The 22,044-nt window shown below is 45.4% G+C and overlaps 1 long non-coding RNA gene across 1 annotated transcript; it reads left to right on the top strand.

Moving 5' to 3' along the window:
* Positions 1-16,082: 16,082 nt before the first annotated feature.
* LOC125525954 lies at positions 16,083-20,525 on the top strand. Its single transcript, XR_007291483.1, has 6 exons — positions 16,083-16,489; positions 16,557-16,655; positions 17,413-17,483; positions 18,169-18,270; positions 19,446-19,495; positions 20,065-20,525. It is a non-coding gene; the product is annotated as an uncharacterized LOC125525954 (long non-coding RNA).
* The last annotated feature ends 1,519 nt before the right edge of the window (positions 20,526-22,044 follow it).

The raw sequence follows: 22,044 nt of genomic DNA, 5'->3' as shown, positions 1-22,044 counted from the left end.
AGAGAACTTAAATTAATTTTGCAAAAGACTGTTAATAGATCTAGAAAGAATTGGTCCAAGAAACTTGATGATGCATTATGGGCCTATAGAACTGCATATAAAAATCCTATGGGTATGTCTCCGTATAAAATGGTCTATGGAAAAGATGTCACTTACCTCTCGAACTAGAACACAAGGCTTATTGGGCTATTAAAGAACTTAATTATGATTTTAAACTTGCCGGTGAGAAGAGGTTATTTGATATTAGCTCACTTGATGAATGGAGAACCCAAGCCTATGAAAATGCCAAGTTGTTTAAAGAAAAAGTTAAAAGATGGCATCACAAAAGGATACAAAAGCGTGAGTTCAATGTAGGTGATTATGTATTGCTATACAACTCTTGTTTAAGATTTTTTGCAGGAAAACTTCTCTCCAAATGTGAAGGTCCTTACGTTATCGAGGACGTCTACCATTCCGGTGCCATAAAAATCAACAACTTCGAAGGCACAGATCCGAAGGTGGTAAATGGTCAAAGAATCAAACACTATATCTTAGGTAATCCCATAAATGTTGAAACCAATATTATTGAAACCATAACCCCGGAGGAATACATAAGGGACACTTTCCGGAACATTTCAGACTCCGAAAAGGAATAGGTATGTGGTACGGTAAGTAAACCGACTCCAAAACAGTTTTTAAGGCAATATTTCTCCGTTTTGGAATATTTAGAAAAATAGAAAAATAAGCAGCAGTCCGGAAAGGACACAAGGGCTCCACTAGGGTGGAGGGAGCGCCCTACCCCCTGGGCGTCCCCTACCTCGTGGGCACCTCGTGTGCTCGCCGGACTCCGTTTTCTTACAGGACATGTATTATGGTCAGTAAAAATTCGTTATATAACCTCCCGGGGGTTTTGACTCCCGTATCACGCAAAAATCTCCTGTCTTTGTTTCGAGCTGTTTTCTGTCAGGGTTGTTGTCGGTGTCAAAACCGGCGGATCTCGGGTAGGGGGTCCCGAACTGTGCGTCTAAGGCGGATGGTAACAGGAGGCAGGGGACACGATGTTTTACCCAGGTTCAGGCCCTCTTGATGGATGTAAAACCCTACGTCCTGCTTGATTAATATTGATGATATGGGTAGTACAAGAGTAGATCTACCACGAGATCAGAGAGGCTAAACCCTAGAAGCTAGCTTATGGTATTATTGTACGTTGTCCTACGGACTAAAACCCTCCGGTTTATATAGACACCGGAAGGGGCTAGGGTTTACACAAGGTCGGTTACAAAGGAGGAGGTACACATATCCGTATTGCCTAGCTTGCCTTCCACGCCAAGTAGAGTCTCATCCGGACACGAGACAAAGTCTTCAATCTTGTATCTTCATAGTCTAACAGTTCGGCCAATGGATATAGTCCAGCTGTCCAGAGACCCCCTAATCCAGGACTCCCTCAGTAGCCCCTGAACCAGGCTTTCAATGACGATGAGTCCGGCGCGCAGTATTGTCTTCGGCATTGCAAGGCGGGTTCCTCCTCCGAATACACCACGGAAGAATTTGAATACAAGCATAGTGTCTGACCCTGCAAAATAAGTTCCACATACCACCGTAGAGATAATAATATTTCCACAAATCCAATTTGCTGACTTGTTTTGGTAACACGACATTATGCCATGGCCCGACGATTATTCGAACCGTTTCCTTTAACTAGCCCCACACATAACGCGAGACAGTTTTTTGACACGTCTTGTCAAAGCAGAGATCGTGTCCCCTTATCACGGGATTCTCATCAATACGGGCGTGGGTAACCCAACCGCGCCATCGATTACGGCGCTTGGGGGATAAGTGAGTTTTACCAGGCTAGTGGGGACGCATAGTTCTGTCCGCCCATATAAAGGGATAAGGATTCACCATTTCATCCATGCCTTCTTCCTCCTTTGCTCATCCATTTTCGCACACTCGAGCTCTAGTGCCCAAGTTCGCATTTCCCACCTTGACCTTCTCCAACCATGTCCGGAGCGGGAGGCAGGTGGATGGTCTCCTCCGTCACGGAAGGACACATCAAGAAGCTGAGGAGAGCCGAATACCTGCCCGACGACATCGTGCACTGGCTCCCAGATGAGGGGCAGCTCATTCCCACCCCCAGGCCCCATGAGAGGGTAGTGTTCCTTACCCATTTCCTCCGTGGACTGGGATTCCCTCTCCACCCATTCGTCCAGGGGCTCATGTTCTACCACGGCCTGGATTTCCACGATCTAGCCCCGAACTTCATCCTCAACATCTCGGCATTTATCATCGTGTGCGAGGCCTTCCTCCGCATCAAGCCCCACTTCGGCTTATGGCTGAAGACCTTCAATGTCAAGCCGAAGGTAGTGAGCGGCCGCCAGGCGGAGTGCGGAGGCGTCATGGTGGGCAAGATGCCCAACGTCACATGGTTCGAGGGCTCCTTCGTGGAGACCATAAATGGGTGGCAATCGGGGTGGTTCTACATCACCGAGCCGCGTGACCCTAAATGGGCAGCGGCCCCCGAGTTCCGATCTGGCATCCCCACGCGGCTCACCTCTTGGCAAGAGAAGGGCCTATCCTGGGGTAGTTTAGGAGAGCTGACCGGACTCCAAACATGTATTCGAAACATGGTGAACAAGAAGCTCAAACTCGTCAACATAGTCCAGGTCATGCTCATCCGCCGGATCCTCCCGTGCCAACAGCGGGCTTTCAACTTGTGGGAGTTCGACCCGGCCCAACATCGAACTCTGAACAGGCTCTTCGACACAACTCACGAAGATGCCTGGAAGGTGCTATTCAAGAGTGCCGAGGTTCCCCCTCCCACTACCGAGGACCGCGGATTCTGCGCGAAGCGCCAAGCCCGCGCGGTAAGTTGTTTTACCTCTCACAGGATACTTGTTTTCCATAGTTTGACTCTATGCGGGATCTAATCTCCCGTACCTTTGACAGGACTGGCAGGAGACGGCCGGACAGATCGACTGTCCGGCTCCTTTGCCCGAAGGCCCAGCAAACGCTCTCCTGGCGAAGATGCTGACTCCGGCTCCTTACATGGTGCCGGAGAAGACCAAGAAGGCCAAGGGAACCCGAAAGAGTTCCCGACGCCAGGCGTCATCGGACTCACCGTCTGATGACTCTACGACGCACTCCTCCCCCGAAGACGAGGAAGCAGAAGAAGATGCTCCCCCTCCAGACGGGGGAGACAAGAAAAGGAAGGTCGCCCCAACTGGGGAGGCCGAAGGGTCCAAGAAGGGAAGGACTCTCCTTCCGGACAGTTCTACCACCGCCGCCGACGGCGAAGACGAGTGGCTGCCTAGGTCCAAGCCCCTGGGGAAGTCGTAAGTATTCGGATACCAGAGTAACTCATAGCATTCCTTTGTCGCACTGCTTCACCTAACGCCGAATATGATTATGCAGGCCACCACGAGCCCGTATCGATGTATCATCTGACGGCTCCCTGGGCTCGTCGGATATGGATAGCGATCCACTTCCGACTGCCACCTCCCTTGCCCTGCGGACGACGCCGAGGTATTGTCCCAAGAGGCACCGGGTCGAGGGGAGACAGTCCTGGAGGCGCCTCAAGGCGGCCTTCCGGACTCCGGGAGCAGAGGGGACAAGGCCCTTGAGGGCTCCGAGTTCGACCCTCAGTCGAACACTGCGCCGGAACCTCCAGTGGTTCAGGACTCGGGCAGGCGGCCTCCTTCCAATAGGGGCAAGACGCCTATGCCGGTGACCTTTGTCCATCCAGAGGAGCACCGTACTATTATGAGTGCGGTGGTCTAGAAGGTTCAGTCCGCCAAGAGCGGACCGACTGAAGCCTGTTCCAGCCTTCTAACAGGCTTTGAGGTAAGTGTTTAAAATATAGGAAAAATATTACCGCATAGACAGTAGCCCCTGATGCTTTGTTCGGTGTTCACAAAGAAAAGCCGAACAGAGGATCAAACAATATCGCAGGAGTCTAATATAAGTATGTCAATATGCATATGCAGGCTTCGCTGCTGGCATCTGCCGCACTTACTGCGGTGGTCGCCGTATTGAAGCAGGACCTTAAAGGGTCCAAGGATGAGCTCGGCCTTGCCAAGAGGCAGCTCGAGGAGAACAAAGGTAAGTAGTACCTAGTCTATGGATATGTATAAAAAGAATGTGATTGCAAAATGACAGGATCATCATGAATTTGCTAGGGGCCGCGACCGAAGTGGCGACCTTAAAGCAAGCGCTATCCGAGGCCGAGGATAAAGCGGCTAAGGAGCGCACCGAGCGGGAAAGGCAAGAGGCTCGGGTGGGCGAGGTGCAGCAAGAGCTCCAGGCCCTCGTGATGAAGCACGAGGCATTGGAGCTTGACTTGAAGACGCGAGAGTCTGAGCTTGCCGCGGCCCTCGAGAGCGCAAAGAGTGCCAAGGCAGAAGCCCAAAAGGCCCTCCAGGAGATCGACGCGATAAAGAAAATAGTGGTGGGTAAGGCATTCTATATGCAAAGCAAGCATGTAAAGTAAATTACCGATTACTTACCCGAATCCGGAGCTCTCTAGGAGCATTCGCAGATTTGCCCCGCAGCGTGTCGGATGCCGCGAAGTTTTACTGGGCCGAGGATGGAAGCTCAACGAAGAAGTTGTTCTGGGCCCAGTATATTGGGACCGAACACCCAGTGTCTGTGAGCGACCAGCTAAAGCAGCTGGTTGAGCTACACAAGGCGGCCGAACAGGCCATGAAGGGCTTTATAGTCCGGCTATGGCCTGGCGACGCCCTTTCGAACAGCTACTTCGGCCTGGTGAGGCGGCTTGTGGATGCCTGCCCACGGCTGGAAGTCGTCAAGCGGTCTGTCTGCATCGAAGGTGCACGCCGAGCTTTCGCCCATGTGAAGGTGCAATGGGCCAAGCTAGACGTCGTGAAGCTGATCAAGGAAGGACCGCCGCAGGGCAAGGAGCATCGCACCCCCGAAATTTATTACGAGGGTGTCCTAAAGGGTGCCCGTCTTGTAGCGGACGAATGTTCCAAGGATGTAATATTTGAATAAACTTGCTCGTGTGATCCTGTATGATGAAAACTTGTTTCATATGCGCTATGCAACGCTTGTTTGAATTAAAATATTACCTTTTGTTTGGCTGTTTATCCAATCTGAGAGATGGCTAGTCCTCGGCTTCTGCCCCCATGCCACGAGTGCTGGGGTGTTCGGGATAAACCTGAGCACTCTTGTTCCCATTTTTGGGTCCTTCGAAGGAGGTGCTCAGCACAACGAACAAGGCAACCAGACTAATAATGCTTTATCACTCTCACTTAGCCATAGAATTCTATAATTTTAAATTTCGGCGAAGCCCATGGTATTCGGAAGGCCGAATTCGGGGCGCGATACACGCCTTTAAGCTGGACAGGGCCGGCCCCTCCCTTTAAGCGGCATAAGTCTTTAGGGACTCGAAACCTCGCCTAACAGCGACCAGTCTGTCGCCTTATCATGATAGTCAGTTTTAGCTTTCTCTACCGAGGTGCTTAGCCCAGCAGAACCGGGGCACAATCGCAGTAGTTCTCCTAGCGCTACCTTAGCCGATAGAGCAGAACATAAGGTACCAAAACATAGGAGCCGGGCAAACCCAACATTTGATGAAAGACATGATTCAGAGCTGATGCATATAATGCTATAAGTTCGGGGTGCCGCACTTGTGATAGTGTTCGGACTTCTCACACCATATTGTGGGGTACTTAAGCCCCTGGTGTATTGGTCGTACCAAAGTGTACGGTTGCAAGGCGTTATTAATGAACACATATATATAACAAGAATGCAATAATAGTCGTAATGTTATGCATTGTTTATTCAAAAAGGTGCGTTAAAGCAGAATGATACAGATAGTTCGATAAGCAAAAAGTAGGACTATGTCCCTTCCAAGGGCAAGCTGATGAATAGTATTAAAGCAAATATTTCGCTCGTTATCATAATCCACCTAGGAATTCCGTGGTGTGACGTAGCTTTCTGCCTCCTTGGTTGCTGCATCATGTTTTCGGCAATCATGCTGCCGGACAGGGTTTCCAGAGATTAAGGTCCTGAAAAAGAGAAAAATAACAAAGCAGGAAGCCCCTAGTGCGGTTTAAGCCGCGTCTTGGGGCATGCCGTAGTTGTGCCCCCTCCCCACCCGTGCCCATGGTATTTTTAATGCGTAATTATGTACGTGTGGCACGGATTTCGCCGTTTGGCTAGGACTGGGGTGGGGGCCGCATTGCTACACGAGATTACATCGTGTCAGGCGGTCTAATTGCCGATTACTCCGAGCGCGCTTGAAGGTGTCCGGGTCTTGAAATGTCGAACTGGTGGATTGCCTTGAGAGGCTGCTTTGCGCTTCTGCTGCGAGGGCCGCAGTGTGCTCCTCCATTCGGAGAGAACGCTCTGTGTTTCCATTAACTGTAATAACCCCATGAGGTCCTGGCATCTTGAGCTTGAGGTATGCATAATGCGGTACCACATTGAATCTCGCAAATGTGGTTCGCCCGAGCAGTGCATGATAACCACTGTGGAACGGGACTATATCGAAGATTAATTCTTCGCTTCGGAAGTTATCCAGGGATCCGAAGACCACTTCCAGTGTAATTGAGCCTGTGCAATGGGCCTCTACGCCTGGAATAACGCCTTTAAAGGTCGTTTTTGTGGGTTTGATCCTTGAGGGGTCTATACCCATTTTGCGCACTGTGTCCTGATAAAGCAGGTTCAGGCTCCTGCCGCCATCCATAAGGACTCGAGTGAGATGAAATTCGTCAATGATTGGGTCTAGGACTAGTGCGGTGAATCCGCCATGACGGATACTAGTGGGGTGGTCCCTGCGATCGAAGGTGATCGGATAGGAGGACCATGGGTTGAACTTTGGGGCGGCTGGCTCCAACGCATATACGTCCCTGAGCGCACGCTTCCGCTCCCTCTTGGGGATGTGGGTTGCGTGTATCATGTTCGCCGTCCGCACTTGTGGGGGGGGGACCTCTTCTGTCCTCTGGCGTTCGGCTGTCGGGGCTCTTCCTCGTCATCGCTATGTGGCCCCTTATCTTTGTCTTCGGCAATTAACTTGCCGGCCTGCTTGAACACCCAACAATCCCTGTTGGTGTGGTTGGCTGGCTTGTCGGGGGTGCCATGTATTTGACACGAACGATCGAGTATACGGTCCAAACTGGACGGGCCCGGAGTGCTTCTTTTGAATGCCTTTTTTCGCTGACCGGGTTTAGAGCCTTTGAATCCGGCATTGACTGCCGTATCTTCAGTATTATCGCTATTAATGCGGCGCTTATGTTTGTTGCGACGTGACCTGCTATTGCGTCCTTGGTATCCGAAGTACCATGGTTCTTTGACATATTGTTATGGCGAGCCAGCCAGCTGTCTTCTCCCGCACAAAAGCGGGTCATGAGTGTCGTGAGGGCTGCCATAGATTTCGGCTTTTCCTGACCAAGGTGCCGGGCTAGCCACTCGTCGCGGATGTTGTGTTTGAAAGCTGTTAGGGCCTCTGCATCCGGACAGTTGATGATTTGATTTTTCTTTGTTAGGAACCGAGTCCAGAATTGCCTGGCCGATTCTTCTGGCTGCTGAATTATGTGGCTCAAGTCATCGGCATCTGGTGGTCACACATAAGTGCCCTGAAAGTTATCAAGGAATGCGGCTTCCAGATCTTCCCAACAGCTAATGGACTCTACTGGCAAGCTGTTAAGCCAATGTCGCGCTGGTCCTTTGAGCTTTAGTGGGAGGTATTTGATGGCGTGTAAGTCATCACCGCGGGCCATGTGGATGTGGAGGAGGAAATCCTTGATCCATACCGCAGGATCTGTTGTGCCGTCGTATGATTCAATATTTACGGGTTTGAAACCTTCTGGGATTTGATGATCCATTACTTCGTCTGTGAAGCATAAGGGGTGTGCGGCGCCTCTGTATTGGGCTATATCACGACGCAGCTCGAATGGGTCTTGCCCGCTGTGTTCGGCCCGGCCGGATTTACTTTTACTGTATCCGGTGTGACGTTTATCGTCTCGCATAGTGTAGCGCCCTCGTGATCCGTAGATCGATCTTGCATGTTTTGCTTCGTCCTCTAATACGTCTCGCAGGTCTGGCGTGTTTCCCCATGCTTTTTTATTTGAATGGCGTCGGGGTGCAGGCTGAGCTTTTGGCTGGAATGCCTCTCTATCACGGCCACGAGGTGGCCGATCAGCCGCGTCATACGCTTCTTCCTCCAGTTGAGGTAGCAACCTGCATTTTTGGTAACTCTTGGAGGGGCGCTCGAGTTTATATTCCTCGGCCACGAGGACTTCAGTCCATCTGTCAGCTAGCAGATCTTGATCAGCTTGAAGCTGCTGCTGCTTTTTCTTAAGGCTATTTGCCGTGGCCATAAGCTGGCGCTTGAAGCGCTGTTGTTCAACGGGATCCTCTGGCACGGCGAATTCGTCATCGCTGAGTCTTTCCTCGTCTTCGGAGGGGGGCATGTAATTATCATCCTCCGCCTCTCCATCTGCCGCTCTCTCAGGAGGGCTGGCTCCTCCATCCTCCTGCTCTAACTCTTGCTGGAGGGGGTTGTTGTTGTCTTCGGCACTATCCGGAGTGTTATTACCTCCTGTGCCAGTATCACCACTTTTGCTTTGGCGGGACTTAGAGCGGCGCCGCTGACATCGGCGCTTGGGTTGTTTCTTGGAGGGGTCATCCTCCGCTGTCTCATCGCCATTACCTTCTTTGGGTGTATCCACCATGTATATATCGTATGATGAGGTGGCTATCCAGTGCCCTGTGGGCAGTGGTTCCTCTTCGTCTCCCGCATCGTCGTCCATACCGTCGATGTCTTCGGAGTCGAAGTCGAGCATGTCGGTTAAGTCATCGACAGTGGCTACTAAGTGGGTGGTGGGTGGGCCGCGAATTTCTTCGTCGTCCGCATCCCAGTCCTGCCGGACATAGTTTGGCCAGGATCCTCCTGACAAGGAGAGAGACCTTAATGAGTTCAGTATATTGCCGAAGGGCGAGTGCTGAAAGATATCCGCGGAGGTAAACTCCTTGATCGGCGCCCAGCCAGATTCGATAGGAACGGGCACAGGCGGTTCGGAGTCCGTGGCCGGAGAAGGATCCGGTAGTTTAACAACACGGCTCTCATGCAAGGTAAGGTCGATGTTCGGCTCGATCGCCGCTGGGGGTAAGGCCTCCGTGGCGGGGTCCATCCACCCATCCATGGACGGCGCAACTGGCTCCGAATTGAGGGCCGGAGCGGTTGCCGATGCGATCTCCATAACACTGTCTGATGGTAGAGCTAAATCGTACTCATCGTGACCGCGTGACGCACAAGGCAGAGGCTCGAATCCGTCGAAGATCAAGTCTCCGCGGATATCGGCCGTGTAGTTTAAGCTTCCAAACTTGACCTGGTGGCCAGGGGCGTAACTTTCAATCTGCTCCAGATGGCCAAGCGAATTGGCCCGCAGTGCAAAGCCGCCGAACACAAAGATCTGTCCAGGGAGAAAAGTCTCACCCTGGACTACATCGCTATCGATGATAGTAGGAGCCATCAAGCCTAACGGCGACGACACAGAGGAACTCTCAATGAAAGCACCAATGTCGGTGTCAAAACCGGCGGATCTCGGGTAGGGAGTCCCGAACTGTGCGTCTAAGGCGGATGGTAACAGAAGGCAGGGGACACGATGTTTTACCCAGGTTCGGGCCCTCTTGATGGATGTAAAACCCTACATCCTGCTTGATTAATATTGATGATATGGGTAGTACAAGAGTAGATCTACCACGAGATCAGAGAGGCTAAACCCTAGAAGCTAGCCTATGGTATGATTGTATGTTGTCCTATGGACTAAAACCCTCCGGTTTATATAGACACCGGAAGGGGCTAGGGTTTACACAAGGTCGGTTAAAAGGAGGAGATACACATATCCGTATTGCCTAGCTTGCCTTCCATGCCAAGTAGAGTCTCATCCAGACACAAGACGAAGTCTTCAATCATGTATCTTCATAGTCTAACAGTCCGGCCAATGGATATAGTCCAACTGTCCGGAGACCCCGTAATCCAGGACTCCCTCAGTTGTCAAGGCCAGGCACTATGTCATCTCCCTCCTCCTCCAACCATGAGGGCAACAATGCTTGGCTAATGAAGATAGAGCTGAAGAGAAAAGAACCTATGGAGATCAACAAGGATGAAGGGATCAAGAAGGTCATGGAGGACCAAGTTCCAGCAACAGAAGACACCCTTCAACTGGATCACGATCTTCTTACCCCAACAGAAATCGAAGCTTTCAAGATGATTGAGTTGGCTCGTATACAAAATAAGTATCTCACACATGAAAATATTTTGTTGAAGGAGCATATCATCGCACTCAAGGGCATTATCCGCAAGCTAGAAGACCTCCTACGCTTGATGTGCGACTATCCATCATCAACAACTCCACCTTCTTCACCAACAAAGGAGACATAATCACATGGGTATGGGCACTCCACTTGGCAACCGCCAAGCTTGGGGGAGTGCCCCGGTATCGTATCACCATCACTTTTATCTTTACCGTTTTCCTTAGTTCGATCCTTTTGATAATATCTTGATCTAGTAGAATAAAAGTTTTAGTATGATCTAGTTGTGAGTTTTGCTTTATTATCCTTCTATGTAATCGAGTCCGTGGGCTATATAATAAAGATTAGTGTTGAGTCAAGGGTTTTCTTATTTTTTGCCATGATCCCAAGTGAATAAAAAGAAAGAGAAAGAAATAAAAAGAACAAAGAGATCATGTGGCTCTTATGGAGAGTAATGAGCTCACATAGAAAGAGTATGATGAATAAAAGTTGTTGAGGGTTGACAAACATAGCTTTGGTCATCGTTGCTATTAATAGGAAGTAATAAAGAAAGAGAGGTCTTCACATATAAATATACTATCTTGGACATATTTTATGATTGTGAGCACTCATTAAAATATGACATGCTAAAGAGTTGACATTGGACAAGGAAGACAACATAATGGGTTATGTTTTCTTACATCTGAGATAAATTATATTGTCTTGGATCCTCCAACATGTTGAGCTTGCCTTTCTCCCTCATGCTATCCAAATTCATTGCACCAAGTAGAAATACTACTTGTGCTTCCAAATACCCTTAAACCGGTTTTGCCATGAGAGTCCACCATACCTACCTATGGATTGAGTAAGATCCGTCAAGTAAGTTGTCATCAGTGCAAGCAATAAAAATTGCTCTCTAAATATGTATGATTGATTGGTGTGGTAGAAATAAGCTTTATACGATCGTGTGATATGGAAGTAATAAAAGCGACAGACTCCATAATAACGGTCCATATCACAAGTGGCAATATAAAGTGACGTTCTTTCGCATTAGGATTTTGTGCATCCAACCATAAAAGTGCATGACAACCTCTGCTTCCCTCTGCGAAGGGCCTATCTTTTACCTTTATCTCTTACACTGCAAAAGAGTCATGGTGATCTTCACCGTTCCCTTTTACATTTTATCCTTTGGAAAGCACAATATGTTGGAAAGATCCTGCTATATATGGCTAATTGGATGTGGGTTTTCATGAACTATTACTGTTGACATTACCCTTGAGGTAAAACATTGGGAGGCAAAACTATAAGCCCCTATCTTTCTCTGTGTCCAATTAAAACTCCATACCCATAAGTATTGCGTGAGTGTCAGCAATTGTGAAATATTATATGATAGTTGAGTATGTGGACTTGCTGAAAATCTCTTACACATTGACTCTTTCCTATGTTATGATAAATTGCAATTGCTTCAATGACTGAGATTATAGTTTGTCAGTTTTCAATGAAGTTTACGATTCCTACTTGATATTGTGATTGAATTATTACTCTAGCATAAGATATCATATGACCAGAATTATATGAGTTGCTGCTCTAAGAATGATCATGATGCCCTCATGTCCGTATTTTATTTTTATCGACACCTTCATCTCTAAACATGTGGACATATTTTCGATTTTGGCTTTTCGCTTGAGGACAAGCGAGGTCTAAGCTTGGGGGAGTTGATACGTCCATTTTGCATCATGCTTTTATATCAATATTTATTGCATTATGGGCTGTTATTACACATTATGTCACAATACTTATGCCTATTCTCTCTTATTTCACAAGGTTTACACAAAGAGGGAGAATGCCGACAACTGGGATTTTGGCTGGAAAAGGAGCAAATATTAGAGACGTATTCTGCACAGCTCCAGAAGTCCTGAAACTTCACAGATGATGTTTTCCAAATATATAAAAAACATTGGGCTCAAGAACTTCACCAAGGGGGTCACACCCTGCCCACGAGGGTGGGGGGCACGCCCTACCCCCCTGGGTGCGCCCCCTACCTCGTGGGCCCCCTGGTGGCCCTCCGGTGACCATCTTCTGCTATATGGACTCTTTCCATGGGAACAAAAATCATAAGCCATCTTCTCGGACGAAACTCCACCGCCACGAGGCGGAACCTTGGCGGAACCAATCTATGGTTCTGGCGGAGCTGTTCTGCCGGGGAAACTTTCCTCCCGGAGGGGGAAATCATCGCCATCGTCATCACCAACGCTCCTCTCATTGGGAGAGGGCAATCTCCATCAACATCTTCATCAGCACCATCTCATCTCAAAACCCTAGTTCATCTCTTGTATCCAATTCTTGTCTCCAAGTCCGGGATTGGTGCTAGTAGGTTGCTAGTAGTGTTAATTACTCCTTGTAGTTGATGCTAGTTGGTTTAATTGGTGGAAGATCATATGTTTAGATCCTATATGCACATTAATACCCCTCTGATTATGAACATGTTTATGCTTTGTGAGTAGTTACTTTTGTTCCTGAGGACATGGGAGAAGTCTTGCTATTAGTAGTCATGTGAATTTGGTATTCGTTCGATATTTTGATGAGATGTATGTTGTCTTTCCTCTAGTGGTGTTATTTGAACGTCGACTACATGACACTTCACCATTGTTTGGGCCTAGAGGAAGGCATTTGGGAGTAATAAGTAGATGATGGGTTGCTAGAGTGACAGAAGCTTAAACCCTAGTTTATGCGTTGCTTCGTAAGGGGCTGATTTGGATCCATATGTTTCATGCTACGGTTAGGTTTACCTTAATACTTTTGTTGTATTTGCGGATGCTTGCAATAGAGGTTAATCACAAGTGGGATGCTTGTCCAAGTAAGGGCAGCACCCAAGCACTGGTCCACCCACATACCAAATTATCAAAGTACTGAACGCGAATCATATGAGCGTGATGAAAACTAGCTTGACGATATTCCCATGTGTCCTCGGGAGCGCTTTACATCATATAAGAGTTTGTCCAGGCTTGTCCTTTGCTACAAAAAGGATTGGGCCACCTTGCTGCACCTTATTTACTTTTGTTACTTGTTGCTCGTTACAAATTATCCTATCACAAAGCTATCTGTTACCACTTATTTTAGTACTTGCAGAGAATACCTTGCTGTAAACCGCTTATCATTTCCTTCTGCTCCTCGTTGGGTTCGACACTCTTACTTATCGAAAGGACTACGATAGATCCCCTATACTTGTGGGTCATCAGTTGGCTGCTTTAAACGACACTTCGTGGTGTTTTCTCAAGGCCACCGTCGGTGCCTTCGACGAAGACTACGAGGTGTTTTCTCAGCGTTCACGTGCTTGCCTCATCTCGAGAGCCAGTAGGTTGGTGCCCGGAGCAGCTCAGCTAACTCACCACTATGACGAGGGCACCCACGATGCGGAGGCCTCGCCCTCTTCCATGTCCAAGGAGCCAATCATCATCGATATCTCTGACAATGAAGAGTAGCTTGTCTTATTAGCTCATTATAAGGACCCATGTTCAGTTTGCTAGCTACCGCCTTTCCTTAACAAATTCTAGTGGATTGTGCTATCTACTTTTACCATGCAATCTTCTGCTCTAGAGTATATGTTCTACATGTCGTGTAATGTGGTGTTCAGTTAACTATTTGGTTCAATTCTGCAAATGTGATGTTCAATTCTTCAGGGTGCAATTTTCCAAGTTGTCAAGCATGCTTGGTTTGGTTAACTGTCCAATCTTCTATTGGGAGTATGTTATATTGTGCAATGTGGTGCTCAGTTAACGTTTGGTTCATTTGTTGTGGTGTTTAGTTAACTGGTTGGTTCAATTCTGCAATGCGATGTTCATTTGTTGTGGGTGCATTCTGTTATTGTATACCATGTGAGAAATAAATCGAATTTGGTTGTACTAAATGCATGATAAAAAAATACAATTGCTATATTTCCAAGTTGTTAAGCATGCTTGGTTTGATCTGTCTGATCTTCTATTAGGAGTATGTTATATTGTGCAATGTGGTGCTCAGTTAACGTTTGGTTCATTTGTTGTGGTGTTTAGTTAACTGTCTGGTTCAATTCTGCAATGCAATGTTCAATTATTGTGGCTGCATTTTGTTATTGTATATCATGTGAGAAATAAATCGAATTTGGCTGTACTAAATACATGAGAAACAAATACAATTGCTATATTTCCAAGTTGTTAAACATGCTTTATTTGGTTAACTGTCTGATCTTCTATTAGGAGTATGTTATATTATGCAATGTGGGGCTCAGTTAACGTTTGGTTCATTTGTTGTGGTGCTTAGTTAACTGCTTGGTTCAATTCTGCAATGCGATGTTCAATTATTGTGGCTGCATTCTGTTATTGTATACTGCTACCTCTTGAGCATGCGTTGATTTTTCCTTGAAGAGGGAAGGGTGATGCAGCAAAGTAGCGTAAGTATTCTCCTCGGTTTTTGAGAACCAAGGTATCAATCCAGTAGGAGGCCACACGCAAATCCCTCGTACCTACACAAACAAATAAGAACCTCGCAACCAATGCGATAAAGAGGTTGTCAATCCCTTCACGGTCACTTACAAGAGTGAGATCCGATAGAGATGATAAGATAATATTTTTGGTATTTTTATGATAAAGATTAAAAGTAAAGATTGCAAAATAAACGGTGCCAGAAATAACTTGTTGACGGGAGATAAATATAATGGAGAATAGACCCGGGGGCCATAGGTTTCACTAGTGGCTTCTCTCAAGATAGCATAAGTATTACAGTAGGTGAACAAATTACTGTCGAGCAATTGATAGAAAAGCGAATAATTATGAGAATATCTAGGCATGATCATGTATATAGGCATCACGTCCGTGACAAGTAGAACGACTCCTGCCTGCATCTACTACTATTACTCCACACATCGACTGCTATCCAGCATGCATCTAGAGTATTAAGTTCATAAGAACGGAGTAACGCATTAGGTGAGATGACATGATGTAGAGGGATAAACTCAAGCAATATGATATAAACCCCATCTTTTTATCCTCGATGGCAACAATACAATACGTGTCGTTTCCCTTTCTGTCACTGGGATCGAACACCGCAAGATTGAACCCAAAGCTAAGCACTTCTCCCATTGCAAGAAAGATCAATTTAGTAGGCCAAACCAAACTGATAATTCGAAGAGACTTGCAAAGGTAACCAATCATACATAAAATAATTCAGAGAAGATTCAAATATTGTTCATAGAATAACTTGATCATAAACCCACAATTCATCGGATCTCGACAAACACACCGCAAAAAGAGTTACATCGAATAGATCTCCAAAAAGATCAAGGAGAACTTTGTATTGAGATCCAAAGAGAGAGAAGAAGCCATCTAGCTAATAACTTTGGACCCGAAGGTCTGAAGTAAACTACTCACACATCATCGGAGGGGCCATGGAGTTGATGTAGAGGCCCTTCGTGATTGATTCCCCCTCCAGTGGAGCTCCGGAAAAGGCCCCAAAACGGGATCTCTTGGGTACAGAAGGTTCACTACACCATGGTACAATATTCCCTACTGATGTGTGTTGGAAAAGATGTCTATTACCGACCGATCGTTAGTTGGGAAAACTCTTACCGGACTATTGATTAGGAAAACACTCGTACGGTAACAAATTATGGGCCGGGAATGCATGCACAATTGCCATCAAGAGATCGGTCGGGAACTCTCATGTACCCATCGAACTGTGGGTCGGCAAATAACGCCGACCGACCGCCTGGAGCTAAATGGGCCAAGCGCGCGCAGACGTAAATTTTTAGCTCTAAATTTTGGCCCAGCCCGCGAACCTCACTCCTCTTTCCCTCCAGCTACCCTGAAATCCCTAAATCGCCCACCACGAGCAGCCACTCGCGCCTCCCCCCAACAGCGCGACACTCACTGTTCTCTCCGGCCGGCCGTTGCACCGCGCCGTCGTCCTCCAAACCTCCCGCCGCCCCACACAGCCGATCCCCCACGAGCTCGAACCCTATCCTCGACCAAGGTGCTCCATCCCCACCCTGTCACCAAGGACTCCGGCCTCGTCGTCGTCCTAGGCACCGGGTAGATCCTGGCGAAGACCAGGCTCAACCAGTGTCAGAAGCTCCTGTCGGACGTGGCGGGGTGCTGCTCCACGCCATCTTGCTTCTCCACCGCCGCCCCCGCATCATCCTGCCTCTCCACTAGTGCCCCCACACCGGCCTGCTCCCCCGCCGTCGTCGCCCACTCCCTGCTGCCGGTGCCGGCGATTTCCCACGGTGAGGCAACTCCCTCCCCCTTACCCCTCTCCCTTTCTCGAACCTGACAAACAAATTCATCTCCCAGATCGAAACACATCAGCACCGGCAGGTTCTTCTTCAGAAGGCAGACATCTAGCATCCATCTTCAAGAGACCACATCCATTTGATGTGCAACCACAATCTAGTGAGTTTCTCTGCCCCAAGTCCTGACGACCTCCTTATCTGTGGATGTCAAAAGATGTGTGTTGTTTTTGCAACTGTGCAATGACTGGTGAGGCAACTCTCTGAAAAATCCTTCAACATTATGTTTCTTCGTCTGTGATTTAGTGCACTGTATGTGTTTGTTTTCTATTTAGAAAACATTATGTCAGATTTGTTGGTATATGACTCGAACTAATTTCAGTTTTAGAAGAATTTTGTTCATAAGATGTGGTGTGTCAACGCTCTTTTTTCTTTGTTTCAGTATATGGTGTTGTGATTTAGTAGCTTGGAGCCTGGCACTTTTCAAAACTTACGTGAATACCCAAAACGATAAAAGAGCAGGAAATGGTGGCTAGAAAACATATCTTTTTAATAAAATTGACGAGCTCAATGTCCACGTAATGCTTTGTCTATAACTAATTTGGCTGCTAGATTTTTTTGAAGTTGTTAGACTGAAGTTTGATGGTTATATATTAGGTAATGCTTTGTCTATAACTAATTTGGCTGCTAGATTTATTGAAGTTGTTAGACCGTATTTTGATGGTTGTTGATTAGAGCTAAAGAACAATATGTACTGAACAATAAAGAACAATATGTACTTTTTCTCTTAACAGAGCTTCTCTAAGCTTTTCTAATATGATATCCTAGTTTATTCCTAGTAGCTCCCAGCCAATGCAGTTTGTGAACAAGTACTGAATATTTTGTTTAGGCTTTGGTTCTTATGTGATTTTTTTCTTCAGAAAACTAGCTACACCGTGGGCGTTTATCTTCAAGTCATTACCCATCTAACGTGCTTGTTGCAGCCGCTTCGGTGAGTTTCTGCTCCCCATGCATGTATCGAGGCCCTCCTTATGTGTGGATGCAATTAATGTATACACTCCCTTCTCACATTTTGGATTTTCCTTAAACATAGATCATGCATGTTGATTGCTGAAGTAGATTACTTTAGTATTGCAAGAGTTTTCGCCTACATGTGACATCTGAACTAGCAGTTTTGTGTAGTACAGTCTCTTTTAAAGCTTTGAAATTTCCATTGCAGCCATCAAAGCCTATTCACCCTACGATTTAACTTCTAGATATTTCTTATGGTAATCATAATCCAATTAATTATGTTGTTCATGACCATGTACTGCTAGTGCGGTACAATTTGATTCCTTCCTGGGTTAGTGTCTTGCTTACATGCTTGATTGAGTTAAGTGTACAATAAAGAAAGGGGGCCTCAATCTGTTATTTAGATATGTTTTACATCTGCGCTTCTCTGAAATAAATGAAATTTAGTGTTGAGCTGAACCATGCTACTGGGTGAGAGATGGTAAGCATCTTCTCTATGGAACACCATATTTTTCTTTGTTCAATTGGCTATTAAGGTGAGAGAAGATGAATGCTTGGTCTTCCTTGACAAATAACAACTTGTGTTCAACTTGTTTATTTCAGATTTTGATTTCTAATAGTTATTCTTGTATGGAAAATGTGACACCACATGTAAAACCTTGTAGACGAACATTTAAAACACTGCCCAGCAAATGAAGGGTGGAAACAGTACTAACCACGAATGCCACTATTCAAGGGGATGTGAATTATGCCTGGAATCGTGAAAGGTGGGTTATTATGCTTTGTTTGGCTATTAAATCGTCCCTGCAGGATCAAATATATAGATGTGGTATAATTATCCCTGCAGGATCATGCTTGTTTAGCAATAATACATTCTAGGGAAAACAAAAACATGAGATTATACTGATATTATATATGTACATTCATAAAAGGAAAACTTGTGTCTTTGGCCTATTTCTTGTCTCTTTCAATGAAATTTATCAGGTAATTTGGTTATCCTTTAATAAAGTTCCTTGATACTCACTAGCTATTTCTGCTGCTCCTCCTCCTGTGTAGACCATGGGCAATATATATAAATTATGGCATATATGTCATTCCTGGCCATTTGCTATTAATATCATGGCATACTAATCTCAGGTGTTAATCTGAAACTACCACGGTAAATTGTACGGCTGGTATGTCTGAATGTTCATCCAAGAAATAAGCAAAGAGAAAATTGAGTTACATTAAACAGAAAACTCTAATATACTTTCCTAGAGTCTTCTACTTACTACTGTCCAAGTGCTGCAGTTGCATTCCTTGCATTATGTTCCCCTTTCTCCTTGAGTAAAAGGGTTGTGGATATGAAGAACTGTCAAAGTTTCTGTAGTCGCTCTACTGTATTCCTATATTTTTTCCATTTGTACAAAAAACAAAAGCGCCAAATATATTCTTGCCTCTGCCATGTCAGGGGCACTTAGACAAGAAAGTAGATGGTTTTGGATATGAAGGTATAAAAATATAGCAGATCTGAATATCAGCAAAAAAATGCAGAACTTAATTAGTTCCTGGAGCATATAACTAAATGATCATAGATCATCCAGGTCCATAACATGGAAATGCTCTTAGAAAGGTGGTTTACATGGATGTTGTCCTCTATTTGTCTAACCAAAGTATGGCGAATGTTACTACAATGTAGTAGTTACATTGTCGTTCACTTATAGTAGGATAGTCAAATGATTATTTTTCGCTGTTGTTTTTGTGTAAATTTATTTCTTTCTAAAAAATAGGGTACAATCTGGAATATTAGTATATTGGTTCCAGCCTACTTGCTGTAAATGCCTGATTTTGATGGATTTTGTTCATGGCTTTGATTATACAATCTGAAATTTTACCATTTTGGGACGAATTCAACAGAGTATATAGTCCAATACTAATGTTTCAATTACCATGGTGTATTCAGGTCAGACCTAAATACTAGTCTCTGTCCGCCTACCTTGGAAGGGATACCAGGTTAATCTACTTTGGTGTTGAAGCCTCTTTTCTTCTTACTCGTAACTTTTAGGAGCTAAGACGATACTTTTGGGCATTCAGAAAGAGTCACATCTATAATTAGCTATCAGGTAGCTATATCTAGTGTGAACTACTAGAAAACTGTACATCTAGTGAAAGAGTCACATTTATATTTATTTAGCTTCCGGCTCATTTTATCCACTATCTATAAAGTTGTTTGTTTATTTTTTGGAAACAAGTGTTGGAATATTGGCTGCTAGTACCTATGTACAGTAACTTGAGTATATCCCCAGCACACTATATTATCAGCAATCGTACAAAGTAAACGATGCATTTCCTTTCAAATGGATAGACAAAACGTGGACAGAGGGCTTTTATGCCACATCCATGGCTACTACTGGATGTTGATTGGTGGTCTTCATGACCAGAAATGCTAGTTTTGTAGATTAGGTAATTGTATTCTTCTTTCTGCCATTGCGTGTGCACGGTGCACATGTGAATTCTTCCTGCATTCAATTTCATAAATTAATTGAGCATTCTAATAAGGTGGGCTTGTTTAACTTTTGTAGGAAGCAAACATAATGACTCGACTCACAATGAACCATGAAGCCAGCGATCCACATCAACTGAATGTTTTACTTCTCATTTTGTACAACTGATGTCTCATACTTGCTGTCTTTTAGCTGTCCTTTGTTGAACTTGATGTATGGTGTATTGGTGGTTATGTTTAGAACAGAACGAAGTGTATGTATGCGACTATTAGTTAATGGAATGAAAAATGTTTTGGTGCACCTGATGTATGATGTCTCCGTGATTATGCTTAGACCACATGAACTATATGTATGTGACAACCAGTACCATATGTTAGTTAAAGTTGTGATTGGATAAACAAAATGTAAATGAATTTTTGGTCGCATAAGAAAACACCGTCTGATTGTTGGTCGGCGAAACAAAACCTGCCTAACAGTCGGTTGGGAAAGGCTAAAATTAGGGCCAACAGAATGTTGCTCGGGAAAGAATTCCCATCCGATAGTTGGTCGGGAAAGGCCCATGGCTACCCCAACGGACTGTTGGTTGGGAAAGGACCATGGCAAGCCCAATAGATTGGTGGTCGGGAAAGATACACCATAGCCGTCAAGCAGTCGGCCGGGAAGATATGTCGGCCGGGAAAGGGTTTTCCCGTCTGGACTTTCCCCAACAGACACGATCGGTCGGCAATAGTCTTTCCCGACCGACTGTTTGTTGATGGAGGTTGTTTTCCTGACCAACTAGGTTGTTGGGAATGTAGTGTTGTGGTGTAGTGGTTGCGGCGGTGGAAATAGGGTTTCGTGGTGCTCCTGGATGTTTTCAGGGTATATGAATATATATAGAAGGAAGAAGTTGGTCGGTGGAGCCACGAGGGTGGAGGGCATGCCCGGGGGGGTATATGTGCCCCCGCCTCGTGGCCTCCTCATTGGTTGCTTGACGTCTACTCCAAGTCCCACGGATCACGTTTGTTCCAAAAATAACTCTCTCGAAGGTTTCATTCCGTTTGATATTCCTTTTCTACAAAACACTGAAATAGGCAAAAAACAGCAATTTGCACTCGGCCTTGGGTTAGTAGGTTAATCCAAAAAATAATATAAAAGTGTAAAATAAAGCCCATTAACATCCAAAACAGATAATATAATAGCATGGAACAATCAAAAATTATAGATACGTAAGAGACGTATCATATACCATGTGAGGAATAAATCGAATTTAGCTGCACTTAATACATGAGAAACATATACAAGTGATATATTTTCGAGTTCTTAATCGTGCTTGGTTTGGATAAATGAGTTTTCCATGTGGCTTGAATTAATCTGATGAATCTGCAATGTGCTTATTTATCAGCAACATATTTTACTGATAGCATGCGAACCCTTACATAACCTGATGACTAACTACCTTATATGTGTTGCAGGGAAACAATGGGAAGCACTGAGGTTTACAAGATGGTACTAACTATTATACCTTGCCTTTTTTATTCCTTTGCCCCATTTCCAATATAGAGAAGATATTTATGCACATCCTTGTTTTCAGACATTTCAAAGCAGTTCACTGATGATTACCTCTCAAACCACCTCTGTGGTCAGGAGGCGAGGAAAGTTTTCATATAACACTCACGGTTCAATATTGAAGTGTTCTTGAAGAGGTCGAAGGATGGACGGTTAATCATCCACAGGCACTGGCCTAAAGTTGCAAAGACCTTCAACATAAATGACGGCTCAATATTCGCCTTCCGCTTCAGCAGTTTTCCAGATAAGATGCATGTGTATATGTACCGTCTATGATGCTAATATCGAAAGGTTCTAGATGTTGCATGTGAAACTTGGTGCTGGTGCAGTTGTGTAATAGGGTAGCTGAGTGCTGAAGTTATATCGTGTTGTACTCGGATGTATTTCAATTATGAAATCCTGCTTCCTTAATATGGAAATGAAACATATTATGTGCTTAATATGAATGTCAATGAGATTAGTAAATGGATTATTAATAATAGGGTAATTAGCCTGCTAATTGGGTTTTCC

Source organism: Triticum urartu, chromosome 7 (assembly GCF_003073215.2).
Source record: "Triticum urartu cultivar G1812 chromosome 7, Tu2.1, whole genome shotgun sequence".
Classification (NCBI taxonomy): domain Eukaryota; kingdom Viridiplantae; phylum Streptophyta; class Magnoliopsida; order Poales; family Poaceae; genus Triticum; species Triticum urartu.
The sequence above is the reverse complement of the archived record's forward strand: the minus strand, read 5'-3'. Positions and strand labels throughout refer to the sequence as shown.